The following is a 13,528-nucleotide window of genomic DNA, read 5'->3' on the forward strand; positions in this document are numbered from 1 at the left end:
CAGCTGCAAAATGCGTTTTACATTATAGGCTTCAGTAAATCGAAAAGGAGTTTTCGGTGGCGTGGCCAGAGACATTTTGGGTGCTGCGGCATATTAAATATATTATAAATAGTTTTTCCGCATGAGAAATACAATGTGTGGCGAGAGGGCGTGACAAAAGACCGAAATGAGTGACTGTCACTTGACACTTGAGAGCCCTGACTGCACTGTAGCAGCTACTGTTACACTGTTTAACTTGCAAGCTAGCTAGCCTGCTAAAAACACCAAGCTTACATTAGCTACTGCTACTATTCCCCACCAATTCACAAGCACAAGAGAAAAAGTATTTTGTACTTACATTTAATACCCCTGGAACTCAATGGAAGTTGATTGAAGATGGCATAGTTGGTAGTGTTGTTATAACCAGTCAACTGAACCAACAATCTTTTCACAAAACTGACAAAACCTTGTCAAACTGTCAAAATCCATCAACATTCCGTGCATGATCTACTTTCTGACATTCTAACTGAAAGTGGGTGAATATCAAAATACATGATAGAAACATTTTGTTAAACCACTTACAAGTGTTATGTTGACAACACTATTGAAACAATTACTTTTTATTACAACTGTACATGAATAAATAGGCCTTTTGGCCCTGGACTAATAGGGTATTCTATTTGTCCATTCTATTGGCTCTATTCTATTTTGAAGAATTGTACTGGCTGCACAAGTCTAATTTAAGGCTCTCACAATTAAATAGTATATTATACATTTTCTGAGTCATCAGAGTGCCTTGAGTATTGAAGTTGTTGAGTTTTGTGTCCGTGGTGTTCTTTCATGCCCCAGGGATAAAAGAAAGCATACAGTTTAGGCGGAAATTGTGAAAAAATGTGTGTTATTTCTGGTTTAAAGAAGTCATGTGACCTCTGTTTTTGTCAGACAGATTCAGTACTGGGCTTAAATGAAAGCCTAAAAGGTCCCCTTTCCAACGATACCAAGCACCATATTATAGAATATTGACAATATCCCTAGCATGAGCCTAAACCAGATATACACCAGATTTCAAAAACAGAATTTATCTTTAGGGGGTTAGTAACTTCATGAGCTGAAAAAAGTGATTTTCGCTACCAACCCTGCACTGCTATCGTGATTTATCTAGTACTAGGGGTGTATAACTTGCCAAAAATCACTTGAGACTTTGTCCCCCCAGATGATACTGATGGACCAAATTTGGGGCCCTGGCTCATGGACTAATCCTGTTCTCCGTTACAAGATTTCTAGCACAGGCTGTCAGGTTTAGATTTTTTATCTGTTGGTATTTGATCGAATCCGTGATGCCATTGACCATAGAACCCATCCCGTTTGAAGTTCCAGTAGTGTCAGTTAATTTTCAAATGTTCTATGGTCAGATAAAACAAAAACATTAGCTTTTTTGGCATCAAACACTTAGGATGGGTTTGGTGCTGTTGTAAAGTTTTTCTTTCTTCAAAGCAGAGACCAGTGAGACAGTCGGGATCGCGTTCAACTGAAGTTATTCTTTATTGAGAACTCCTCTGTACGCGGCTGTAGAAACTTCCAACATGATCTGATCTAACATAACTTTACATGTTATCTTATAGGCATTTTAGGAGGAGGGGCTTTTTGAAGGTGGAGACAAATACAAACAAAGCATGTAAATGAGGTATACAGGTTAAGGTAACCTGCCCCAGACCCCAGCGTGTTTACCAGTATCAATTTAATCAGCATACCTATTCAAATGCTGATACTGGCCAGGAAACTCTGGTTCCACGGGCCATCCCAGAGCCATTTAAGACAAAGGGTGCGTCTTGGAGCTACTGGCTAGAGCCATTAAAGACTCATTTAAAACACAATAGAGAAAACAGGTCTGGTAGGAATAGGAGACTCTTGCTAGAGACTCAATAATCACTTTCTCAGTTTATATACTATCTAAATTAAAACCTCAAATGCTAAAATCAGTATTCTTCACCGTGACGTTATGTAAGGAAACATATCTGAAATAGATTCTTAAATTTGGATCCCTTCAGTCCCCTCTTTGAGAGTTCTTACAAACTCTCACAAAAATACAAATTTAGACACATAAAGTTCATTCTTGTAACTGGTGTAAGTTACAGGCACATATAACTTGCTCTGTGTTGTTCATCTGCGGGGGCCAATCCAGGGTGAAGACACTACCTCATAGGCCTTTCCTCATTTAGTCCATCCTTACCTCACTGGTCCATAGGTGTCAAATCAATTAAGAAATAGGGAAAGAATGAAACGACAACAGTACACTCTGAAAACGATAGAACCATTGTGTTTAAACTGCTACAACCGTAGTGTTTTGAAGAAATACTGCTCTCTGTTTTTCTGTTTTCTGTCTTACAGTGTGCAGATAAAACTTGATGGCTTTTTCAAGATCCATATGCAGCGACCGTCTCATCTGCGTATGAAGCCCCAACCTCAAGAAGACAACCAGACCCACTGCTGAACGAACTATCACAAAAGAAAATGAAAAATACACAACGCAGAAAATTCACGGACCCTAAATTGCATGTTTGTTTCTGTGTCAGCATGCAATTACAGATGAACAACACAGAGCAAGTTATATGTGCCTGTAACTTACACCAGTTACAAGAATGAACTTTATGTGTCTAAATTTGTATTTTTGTGAGAGTTTGTAAGAACTCTCAAAGAGGGGACTGAAGGGATCCAAATTTAAGAATCTATTTCAGATATGTTTCCTTACATAACATCACGGTGAAGAATACTGATTTTAGCATTTGAGGTTTTAATTTAGATAGTATATAAACTGAGAAAGTGATTATTGAGTCTCTAGCAAGAGTCTCCTATTCCTACCAGACCTGTTTTCTCTATTGTGTTTTAAATGAGTCTTTAATGGCTCTAGCCAGTAGCTCCAAGACGCACCCTTTGTCTTAAATGGCTCTGGGATGGCCCGTGGAACCAGAGTTTCCTGGCCAGTATCAGCATTTGAATAGGTATGCTGATTAAATTGATACTGGTAAACACGCTGGGGTCTGGGGCAGGTTACCTTAACCTGTATACCTCATTTACATGCTTTGTTTGTATTTGTCTCCACCTTCAAAAAGTCCCTCCTCCTAAAATGCCTATAAGATAACATGTAAAGTTATGTTAGATCAGATCATGTTGGAAGTTTCTACAGCCGCGTACGGAGGAGTTCTCAATAAAGAATAACTTCCGTTGAACGCGATCCCGACTGTCTCCTGGTCTCTGCTTTGAAGAAAGAAAAACTTTACAACAGTGCACACAGGGATAAAAAATACCCCATGTGTAAAATGAAATACTCTGCTGTATCTTTAATGCTGTGGGCCTAATTTTCTGCCAGAGGTCCTGGACATCTTGTTCAGATACATGGCATCACGGATTCGATCAAATACCAACAGATAAAACTTTTAAACCTGACAGCTTGTGCTAGAAATCTTATAACGGAGAACAGGATGGAGAGATTCTGTATGGAGGAATGGTCTCTGATCTCTTGTCAGGTTTTCTCCAAACTCATCAGGCATTTTAGGAGAAAACTCAGAGCTGTTATCTTGGAAAAAAGAGGTTGCAAAAAGTATTTAATAAAAGGGGGCAAACAGTTGTTCCCAACGTGTTTTGGAGAAAAACATTTATTTCATAATGTGATTTTCCCCCCACTTTCAATTATTTTACTTCAATGAAAGGTTAGATTTTTGCACATTTTTTAAATAAAATATCAAAAGGATTAAAAATGCAGATTTATTTTTTACAGCCATATTTGATCATATTTACCAAGGGAGCAAACACTTTTTCACACCACTGTATAATAACTATTTAGCATTAAGAGTACAAACTGTGACACGAGTTAAAGAGCTGATTGATCAAGTCTGACTGTGAAAACACATTCAGTGAGTCATAAGTGTATCTGCACTCATAGACTGTCATTATTAATCTCCATCAATCCGCACTGATTAAAGGGTTCAAAATCCATATTACATCGTCCCAACACTTATTTGTATACAATGTAAGGCAAAGACATACAAATTAATTTATATCTATAGAATACATGATTGCAACATCTGTGTGAAAGCAAAAAGTGAACAAAAGGTATTAAATTAGACCTCTAGACGTGTTATATAACTTGTGCTCAGAGCTTCAAAAAGAGAAGTGAAATCCTGTTACCATGGAAACCACAGCCCAACTGCTGCAAAACTGAGACTGAACATCAGCGTCTGAAGACAAGAGCATATCATGGAGAATGAAGAATATTACTTGATTATAACATGAATGATTCAGTTACTGAATAATCAGAGACACATCAAAGAGACTCTCCACTCTTGATCTGCAGGATCCAGAAGCTGAGGAACTTTAAATATCTATAAAAATCTCTGAGATCTTGTCCTCTATGCACACAGACAAGTCCAGTGTGTTTCAGTGTGTCTCAGTGTGTTTCAGTGTGTTTCAGTGTGTCTCAGTGTGTTTCAGTGTGTCTCAGTGTGCCTCAGTGTGTCTCAGTGTCTCAGTGTGTTTCAGTGTGTCTCAGTGTGTCTCAGTGTCTCAGTGTGTCTCAGTGTTTAAGTGTGTCTCAGTGTGTCTCAGTGTGTTTCAGTGTCTCAGTGTGTTTCAGTGTGTCTCAGTGTGTCTCAGTGTGTCTCAGTGTGTTTCAGTGTGTCTCAGTGTGTCTCAGTGTGCCTCAGTGTGTTTCAGTGTGTCTCAGTGTGTCTCAGTGTCTCAGTGTGTTTCAGTGTGTCTCAGTGTCTCAGTGTGTTTCAGTGTGTCTCAGTGTGTCTCAGTGTGCCTCAGTGTGTTTCAGTGTGTCTCAGTGTGTCTCAGTGTCTCAGTGTGTTTCAGTGTGTCTCAGTGTCTCAGTGTGTTTCAGTGTGTCTCAGTGTCTCAGTGTGTTTCAGTGTGTTTCAGTGTGTCTCAGTGTGTTTCAGTGTGTTTCAGTGTGTCTCAGTGTGTCTCAGTGTCTCAGTGTCTCAGTGTGTCTCAGTGTGTTTCAGTGTGTCTCAGTGTGTCTCAGTGTGTCTCAGTGTGTTTCAGTGTGTCTCAGTGTGTCTCAGTGTGTTTCAGTGTGTTTCAGTGTGTTTCAGTGTGTCTCAGTGTCTCAGTGTCTCAGTGTGTTTCAGTGTGTCTCAGTGTGTCTCAGTGTGTCTCAGTGTCTCAGTGTGTTTCAGTGTGTTTCAGTGTGTCTCAGTGTGTCTCAGTGTCTTTCAGTGTGTTTCAGTGTGTCTCAGTGTGTTTCAGTGTGTTTCAGTGTGTTTCAGTGTGTTTCAGTGTGTCTCAGTGTCTCAGTGTGTTTCAGTGTGTCTCAGTGTGTCTCAGTGTCTCAGTGTGTTTCAGTGTGTTTCAGTGTGTCTCAGTGTGTTTCAGTGTGTTTCAGTGTGTCTCAGTGTGTCTCAGTGTGTCTCAGTGTCTCAGTGTGTTTCAGTGTGTCTCAGTGTGTCTCAGTGTGTTTCAGTGTGTTTCAGTGTGTCTCAGTGTGTCTCAGTGTGTTTCAGTGTGTTTCAGTGTGTCTCAGTGTGTTTCAGTGTGTCTCAGTGTCTCAGTGTGTTTCAGTGTCTCAGTGTGTTTCAGTGTGTCTCAGTGTGTCTCAGTGTGTCTCAGTGTCTCAGTGTGTTTCAGTGTGTCTCAGTGTGTTTCAGTGTGTCTCAGTGTGTCTCAGTGTGTTTCAGTGTGTCTCAGTGTCTCAGTGTGTTTCAGTGTGTCTCAGTGTGTCTCAGTGTGTTTCAGTGTGTTTCAGTGTGTCTCAGTGTGTTTCAGTGTGTCTCAGTGTGTCTCAGTGTGTTTCAGTGTCTCAGTGTGTTTCAGTGTGTCTCAGTGTGTTTCAGTGTGTCTCAGTGTGTTTCAGTGTTTCAGTGTGTCTCAGTGTGTTTCAGTGTGTTTGTGTGTCTCAGTGTGTTTCAGTGTGTCTCAGTGTGTTTCAGTGTGTTTCAGTGTGTCTCAGTGTGTTTCAGTGTTTCAGTGTGTCTCAGTGTTTCAGTGTGTCTCAGTGTGTCTCAGTGTGCCTCAGTGTGTCTAAGTGTGTTTCAGTGTGTCTCAGTGTTTCAGTGTGTCTCAGTGTTTCTCACAGTGTATTTCAGTGTCTCAGTGTGTCTCAGTGTTTCAGTGTGTCTCAGTGTGCCTCAGTGTATTTCAGTGTCTCAGTGTGTCTCAGTGTGTTTCAGTGTTTCAGTGTGCCTCAGTGTGTTTCAGTGTGCCTCAGTGTGTTTCAGTGTCTCAGTGTGTCTCAGCGTGTCTCAGTGTGTTTCAGTGTGCCTCAGTGTGTCTCAGTGTGTTTCAGTGTGTCTCAGTGTGTCTCAGTGTGTCTCAGTGTCTCAGTGTGTTTCAGTGTCTCAGTGTGTTTCAGTGTGTCTCAGTGTGTTTCAGTGTGTCTCAGTGTGTTTCAGAGTGTTTCAGTGTGTCTCAGTGTGTTTCAGTGTGTTTCAGTGTGTTTGTGTGTCTCAGTGTGTCTCAGTGTGTTTCAGTGTGTCTCAGTGTGTTTCAGTGTGTTTGTGTGTCTCAGTGTGTCTCAGTGTGTTTCAGTGTGTTTGTGTGTCTCAGTGTGTCTCAGTGTGTTTCAGTGTGTCTCAGTGTCTCAGTGTGTTTCAGTGTGTCTCAGTGTGTTTCAGTGTGTCTCAGTGTCTCAGTGTGTTTCAGTGTGTTTCAGTGTGTCTCAGTGTGTTTCAGTGTGTTTCAGTGTGTCTCAGTGTGTCTCAGTGTCTCAGTGTCTCAGTGTGTCTCAGTGTGTTTCAGTGTGTCTCAGTGTGTCTCAGTGTGTCTCAGTGTGTTTCAGTGTGTCTCAGTGTGTCTCAGTGTGTTTCAGTGTGTTTCAGTGTGTTTCAGTGTGTCTCAGTGTCTCAGTGTCTCAGTGTGTTTCAGTGTGTCTCAGTGTGTCTCAGTGTGTCTCAGTGTCTCAGTGTGTTTCAGTGTGTTTCAGTGTGTCTCAGTGTGTCTCAGTGTCTTTCAGTGTGTTTCAGTGTGTCTCAGTGTGTTTCAGTGTGTTTCAGTGTGTTTCAGTGTGTTTCAGTGTGTCTCAGTGTCTCAGTGTGTTTCAGTGTGTCTCAGTGTGTCTCAGTGTCTCAGTGTGTTTCAGTGTGTTTCAGTGTGTCTCAGTGTGTTTCAGTGTGTTTCAGTGTGTCTCAGTGTGTCTCAGTGTGTCTCAGTGTCTCAGTGTGTTTCAGTGTGTCTCAGTGTGTCTCAGTGTGTTTCAGTGTGTTTCAGTGTGTCTCAGTGTGTCTCAGTGTGTTTCAGTGTGTTTCAGTGTGTCTCAGTGTGTTTCAGTGTGTCTCAGTGTCTCAGTGTGTTTCAGTGTCTCAGTGTGTTTCAGTGTGTCTCAGTGTGTCTCAGTGTGTCTCAGTGTCTCAGTGTGTTTCAGTGTGTCTCAGTGTGTTTCAGTGTGTCTCAGTGTGTCTCAGTGTGTTTCAGTGTGTCTCAGTGTCTCAGTGTGTTTCAGTGTGTCTCAGTGTGTCTCAGTGTGTTTCAGTGTGTTTCAGTGTGTCTCAGTGTGTTTCAGTGTGTCTCAGTGTGTCTCAGTGTGTTTCAGTGTCTCAGTGTGTTTCAGTGTGTCTCAGTGTGTTTCAGTGTGTCTCAGTGTGTTTCAGTGTTTCAGTGTGTCTCAGTGTGTTTCAGTGTGTTTGTGTGTCTCAGTGTGTTTCAGTGTGTCTCAGTGTGTTTCAGTGTGTTTCAGTGTGTCTCAGTGTGTTTCAGTGTTTCAGTGTGTCTCAGTGTTTCAGTGTGTCTCAGTGTGTCTCAGTGTGCCTCAGTGTGTCTAAGTGTGTTTCAGTGTGTCTCAGTGTTTCAGTGTGTCTCAGTGTTTCTCACAGTGTATTTCAGTGTCTCAGTGTGTCTCAGTGTTTCAGTGTGTCTCAGTGTGCCTCAGTGTATTTCAGTGTCTCAGTGTGTCTCAGTGTGTTTCAGTGTTTCAGTGTGCCTCAGTGTGTTTCAGTGTGCCTCAGTGTGTTTCAGTGTCTCAGTGTGTCTCAGCGTGTCTCAGTGTGTTTCAGTGTGCCTCAGTGTGTCTCAGTGTGTTTCAGTGTGTCTCAGTGTGTCTCAGTGTGTCTCAGTGTCTCAGTGTGTTTCAGTGTCTCAGTGTGTTTCAGTGTGTCTCAGTGTGTTTCAGTGTGTCTCAGTGTGTTTCAGAGTGTTTCAGTGTGTCTCAGTGTGTTTCAGTGTGTTTCAGTGTGTTTGTGTGTCTCAGTGTGTCTCAGTGTGTTTCAGTGTGTCTCAGTGTGTTTCAGTGTGTTTGTGTGTCTCAGTGTGTCTCAGTGTGTTTCAGTGTGTTTGTGTGTCTCAGTGTGTCTCAGTGTGTTTCAGTGTGTCTCAGTGTCTCAGTGTGTTTCAGTGTGTCTCAGTGTGTTTCAGTGTGTCTCAGTGTCTCAGTGTGTTTCAGTGTCTCAGTGTGTTTCAGTGTGTCTCAATGTGTTTCATTGTGTCTCAGTGTGTTTCAGAGTGTTTTAGTGTGTCTCAGTGTGTTTCAGTGTGTTTCAGTGTGTCTCAGTGTGTTTCAGTGTGCCTCAGTGTGTCTCAGTGTGTTTCAGTGTGTCTCAGTGTCTCAGTGTGTTTCAGTGTGTCTCAGTGTGTCTCAGTGTCTCAGTGTGTTTCAGTGTCTCAGTGTGTTTCAGTGTGTCTCAGTGTGTCTTAGTGTCTCAGTGTGTTTCAGTGTGTTTCAGTGTGTCTCAGTGTGTCTCAGTGTGTTTCAGTGTGTCTCAGTGTGTTTCAGTATGTCTCAGTGTGTTTCAGTGTGTTTCAGTGTGTTTCAGTGTGTCTCAGTGTGTCTCAGTGTGTTTCAGTGTGTCTCAGTGTGCCTCAGTGTGTCTCAGTGTGTCTCAGTGTGTTTCAGTGTGTTTCAGTGTCTCAGTGTGTTTCAGTGTGTCTCAGAGTTTCAGTGTGTCTCAGTGTCTCAGTGTGTTTCAGTGTGTCTCAGTGTGTCTCAGTGTGTCTCAGTGTGTCTCAGTGTCTCAGTGTGTCTCAGTGTGTCTCAGTGTGTTTCAGTGTGTCTCAGTGTGTCTCAGTGTTTCAGTGTGTCTCAGTGTGTTTCAGTGTGTTTCAGTGTGTCTCAGTGTGTTTTAGTGTCTCAGTGAATTTCAGTGTGTCTCAGTGTGTCTCAGAGTTTCAGTGTCTCAGTGTGTCTCAGTGTGTCTCAGTGTGTTTCAGTGTGTCTCAGTGTGTCTCAGTGTGTCTCATAGTTTCAGTGTCTCAGTGTGTCTCAGTGTGTTTCAGTGTGTCTCAATGTTTCAGTGTGTTTCAGTGCGTCTCAGTGCGTCTCAGTGTGTCTCAGTGTGTCTTCAGTGTCTCAGTGTGTCTCAGTGTGTTTCAGTGTGTCTCAGTGTGTCTCAGTGTGTCTCAGTGTGTTTCAGTGTGTCTCAGTGTGTCTCAGTGTGTTTCAGTGTGTCTTCAGTGTCTCAGTGTGTCTCAGTGTGTTTCAGTGTGTCTCAGTGTGTCTCAGTGTGTTTCAGTGTGTTTCAGTGTGTCTCAGTGTGTCTCAGTGTGTCTCAGTGTGTTTCAGTGTGTCTCAGTGTGTCTCAGTGTGTCTCAGTGTGTCTCAGTGTGTCTCAGTGTTTCAGTGTGTCTCAGTGTGTCTCAGTGTGTCTCAGTGTGTTCAGTGTGTCTCAGTGTCTCAGTGTGTCTCAGTGTGTCTCAGTGTGTTTCAGTGTGTCTCAGTGTGTCTCAGTGTGTTCAGTGTGTCTCAGTGTTTCAGTGTGTCTCAGTGTGTCTCAGTGTGTTTCAGTGTGTCTCAGTGTGTCTCAGTGTGTTCAGTGTGTCTCAGTGTCTCAGTGTGTCTCAGTGTTTCAGTGTGTCTCAGTGTCTCAGTGTGTCTAAGTGTGTTTCAGTGTTCAGTGTTTCAGTGTGTCTCAGTGTCTCAGTGTGTCTCAGTGTGTCTAAGTGTGTTTCAGTGTTTCAGTGTGTCTCAGTGTCTCAGTGTTTCTCAGTGTGTTCAGTGTTTCAGTGTGTCTCAGTGTCTCAGTGTGTCTCAGTGTGTCTAAGTGTGTCTCAGTGTGTCTCAGTGTGTCTCAGTGTGTCTTCAGTGTCTCAGTGTGTCTCAGTGTGTCTCAGTGTGTCTCAGTGTGTCTCAGTGTGTCTCAGTGTGTTTCAGTGTTTCAGTGTTTCAGTGTGTTTCAGTGTGTCTCAGTGTGTCTCAGTGTGTCTCAGTGTGTTTCAGTGTGTCTCAGTGTGTCTCAGTGTTTCAGTGTGTTTCAGTGTGTCTCAGTGTGTCTCAGTGTGTCTCAGTGTTTCAGTGTGTTTCAGTGTGTCTCAGTGTGTTTCAGTGTTTCAGTGTGTCTCAGTGTCTCAGTGTGTCTCAGTGTCTCAGTGTGTCTCAGTGTGTCTAAGTGTGTTTCAGTGTGTCTCAGTGTTTCAGTGTGTCTCAGTGTTTCTCACAGTGTATTTCAGTGTGTCTCAGTGTGCCTCAGTGTATTTCAGTGTGTCTCAGTGTGTCTCAGTGTTTCAGTGTGTTTCAGTGTGTCTCAGTGTGTTTCAGTGTGTCTCAGTGTTTCAGTGTGTCTCAGTGTGTCTCAGTGTGTCTCAGTGTGTCTAAGTGTGTTTCAGTGTGTCTCAGTGTTTCAGTGTGTCTCAGTGTTTCTCACAGTGTATTTCAGTGTGTCTCAGTGTGTCTCAGTGTTTCAGTGTGTCTCAGTGTGCCTCAGTGTATTTCAGTGTCTCAGTATGTCTCAGTGTGTTTCAGTGTTTCAGTGTCTCAGTGTGTTTCAGTGTTTCAGTGTTTCAGTGTCTCAGTGTGCCTCAGTGTATTTCAGTGTGTCTCAGTGTATTTCAGTGTGTCTCAGTGTGTTTCAGTGTTTCAGTGTCTCGGTGTGTCTCAGTGTTTAAGTGTGTCTCAGTGTGTCTCAGTGTGCCTCAGTGTATTTCAGTGTGTCTCAGTGTGTCTCAGTGTTTCAGTGTGTTTCAGTGTGTCTCAGTGTGTTTCAGTGTTTCAGTGTGTCTCAGTGTGTCTCAGTGTGCCTCAGTGTGTTTCAGTGTGTCTCAGTGTCTCAGTGTGTTTCAGTGTGTTTCAGTGTGTCTCAGTGTGTTTCAGTGTGTCTCAGTGTGTTTCAGTGTGTCTCAGTGTGTTTCAGTGTGTTTCAGTGTGTCTCAGTGTGTTTCAGTGTGTCTCAGTGTGTTTCAGTGTGTTTCAGTGTGTCTCAGTGTGTTTCAGTGTTTCAGTGTGTCTCAGTGTTTCAGTGTGTCTCAGTGTGTCTCAGTGTGTCTCAGTGTGTCTAAGTGTGTTTCAGTGTGTCTCAGTGTTTCAGTGTGTCTCAGTGTTTCTCACAGTGTATTTCAGTGTGTCTCAGTGTGTCTCAGTGTGTCTCAGTGTTTCAGTGTGTCTCAGTGTGCCTCAGTGTATTTCAGTGTCTCAGTGTGTCTCAGTGTGTTTCAGTGTTTCAGTGTGCCTCCGTGTGTTTCAGTGTCTCAGTGTGTCTCAGCGTGTCTCAGTGTGTTTCAGTGTGCCTCAGTGTGTCTCAGTGTGTCTCAGTGTGCCTCAGTGTATTTCAGTGTGTCTCAGTGTGTTTCAGTGTGTCTCAGTGTGTCTCAGTGTGTCTCAGTGTTTCAGTGTGTCTCAGTGTTTCAGTGTGTCTCAGTGTGTCTCAGTGTATTTCAGAGTGTCTCAGTGTTTCAGTGTGTCTCAGTGTGTCTCAGTGTATTTCAGAGTGTCTCAGTGTTTCAGTGTGTCTCAAGTCAAGTCAAGTCATCTTCATTTATATAGTGCTTTAAACAATGTAGATTGTTTCAAAGCAGCTTTACAGAGATAAGCGTATAATTTAAGGCAACAGAGATTGTTTTGCTTTATAGCAGAGTTAAGTTATTTCCATCTAAAGTTATTTTTAATTGATTTGCTTCTGTCACAATGATCATTTGTTATCAAATTAGGGGCCGCTAAGACGACACCATTCTCTCTACACAGACTTTAAACGCGAACCTGTGAGAAACGCTGATGGCGTTCACATGCGCATTTAGAATGGGTTCTATAGTTATGTGCGTTTGAATATACGCAGGTTTGGAATTCCCTACAAGCCAAGCCTAAACAAAATACTTGTCTTTCCTTATAAATTTTGATAAGGAATTATATTTTATTTGTTGCTTTGGGGTAGGACCGCGAGACGAATTTTCCCGACAACGCTTTATCTGTAGAGTGGTAAAGGGATCCTCCATAGGGAGAGACTAGTTGGCACTTCAGCACTGCATTGTCATCGGTTCAGGCGAAGGTCCTTCGTCAGATCTGGATACGGCCTGGATCCGGCAGGCTGCAGGAAAACCTCGGGATAAACACAGACACTAAAATTAGCGTAGATGCCATTCTTCTCATGATGTAACGAGTACATCAGGATTTTTGGGAAGTGTTCCCGGTTCCGGCTGACCTACTATATGCAGCCTAACATTAAATTATAGAAGTCTATAATGTATTATGTGAATGCTAGGTCAAAGAGATGTGTCTTTAATCTGGCTTTGAACTGACAGAGTGTGTCTGCTTCCCGGACAATGGTAGGAAGACTGTTCCAGAGTTTTGGTGCTAAATAGGAAAAGGATCTACCGCCAGCAGTCGATTTTGATATTCTAGGTATTACCAACTGGCCGGAATTTTGAGATCGTAATAGACGTGAAGGACTATAATGCGTTAAGAGCTCGCTCAAGCACTGCGGAGCTAAACCATTCAGTGCTTTGTAAGTAATCAGCAATATTTTAAAATTGATGCGATGTTTAATAGGGAGCCAATGCAGTTTTGACAGAACTGGGCTAATATGGTCATACTTCCTGATTCTGGTAAGAACTCGAGCTGCTGCGTTTTGAACCAGCTGTAGTTTGTTTATTAAGCGTGCAGGGCAACCACCCAGTAGAGCATTACAATAATCTAGCCTTGAGGTCATGAACGCATGAACCAATTGTTCCGCATTTGTCAATGAGAGCATATGACGTAATTTAGATATATTTTTAAGATGGAAAAATGCAGTTTTACAGATACTAGACAGGTGACTTTCAAATGAAAGATTGGTATCAAAGAGCACACCCAGGTTCCTAACCGACGACGAAGACTTAACAGAGCAGCCATCGAGTGTTAGACAGTATTCTAGATTATTACGTGAGGAAGTTTTTTGTCCAATAATTAGAAACTCTGTTTTTTCAGAATTTAGAAGTAGGTAATTACAAGTCATCCAATTTTTTATATCCGCTATGCATTCCGTTAATTTTGTGAATTGATAAGTTTCGTTAGGTTTTGAAGAAATATAGAGCTGAGTATCATCGGCATAACAGTGAAAGCTAATGCCATGTTTCCTAATGATATCTCCTAATGGTAGCATGTACAGAGTGAACAGCAGCGGTCCTAGTACTGAGCCTTGTGGTACGCCATACTGAACTTGTGATCGATGAGACATCTCATCATTTACTGCTACAAATTGATAACGGTCAGATAAGTATGATTTAAACCATGCTAGTGCATTTCCCGTAATGCCAACATAATGTTCTAATCTATTTAAAGAACGTTGTGGTCGATGGTGTCAAATGCAGCACTAAGATCGAGTAACACTAATAGCGAGATACAACCACGATCGGATGATAAGAGCAAATCATTTGT

The sequence above is a fragment of the Scardinius erythrophthalmus genome (assembly GCF_964197995.2).
Source record: "Scardinius erythrophthalmus genome assembly, chromosome: 12".
NCBI classification, from domain to species: Eukaryota; Metazoa; Chordata; class Actinopteri; order Cypriniformes; family Leuciscidae; genus Scardinius; species Scardinius erythrophthalmus.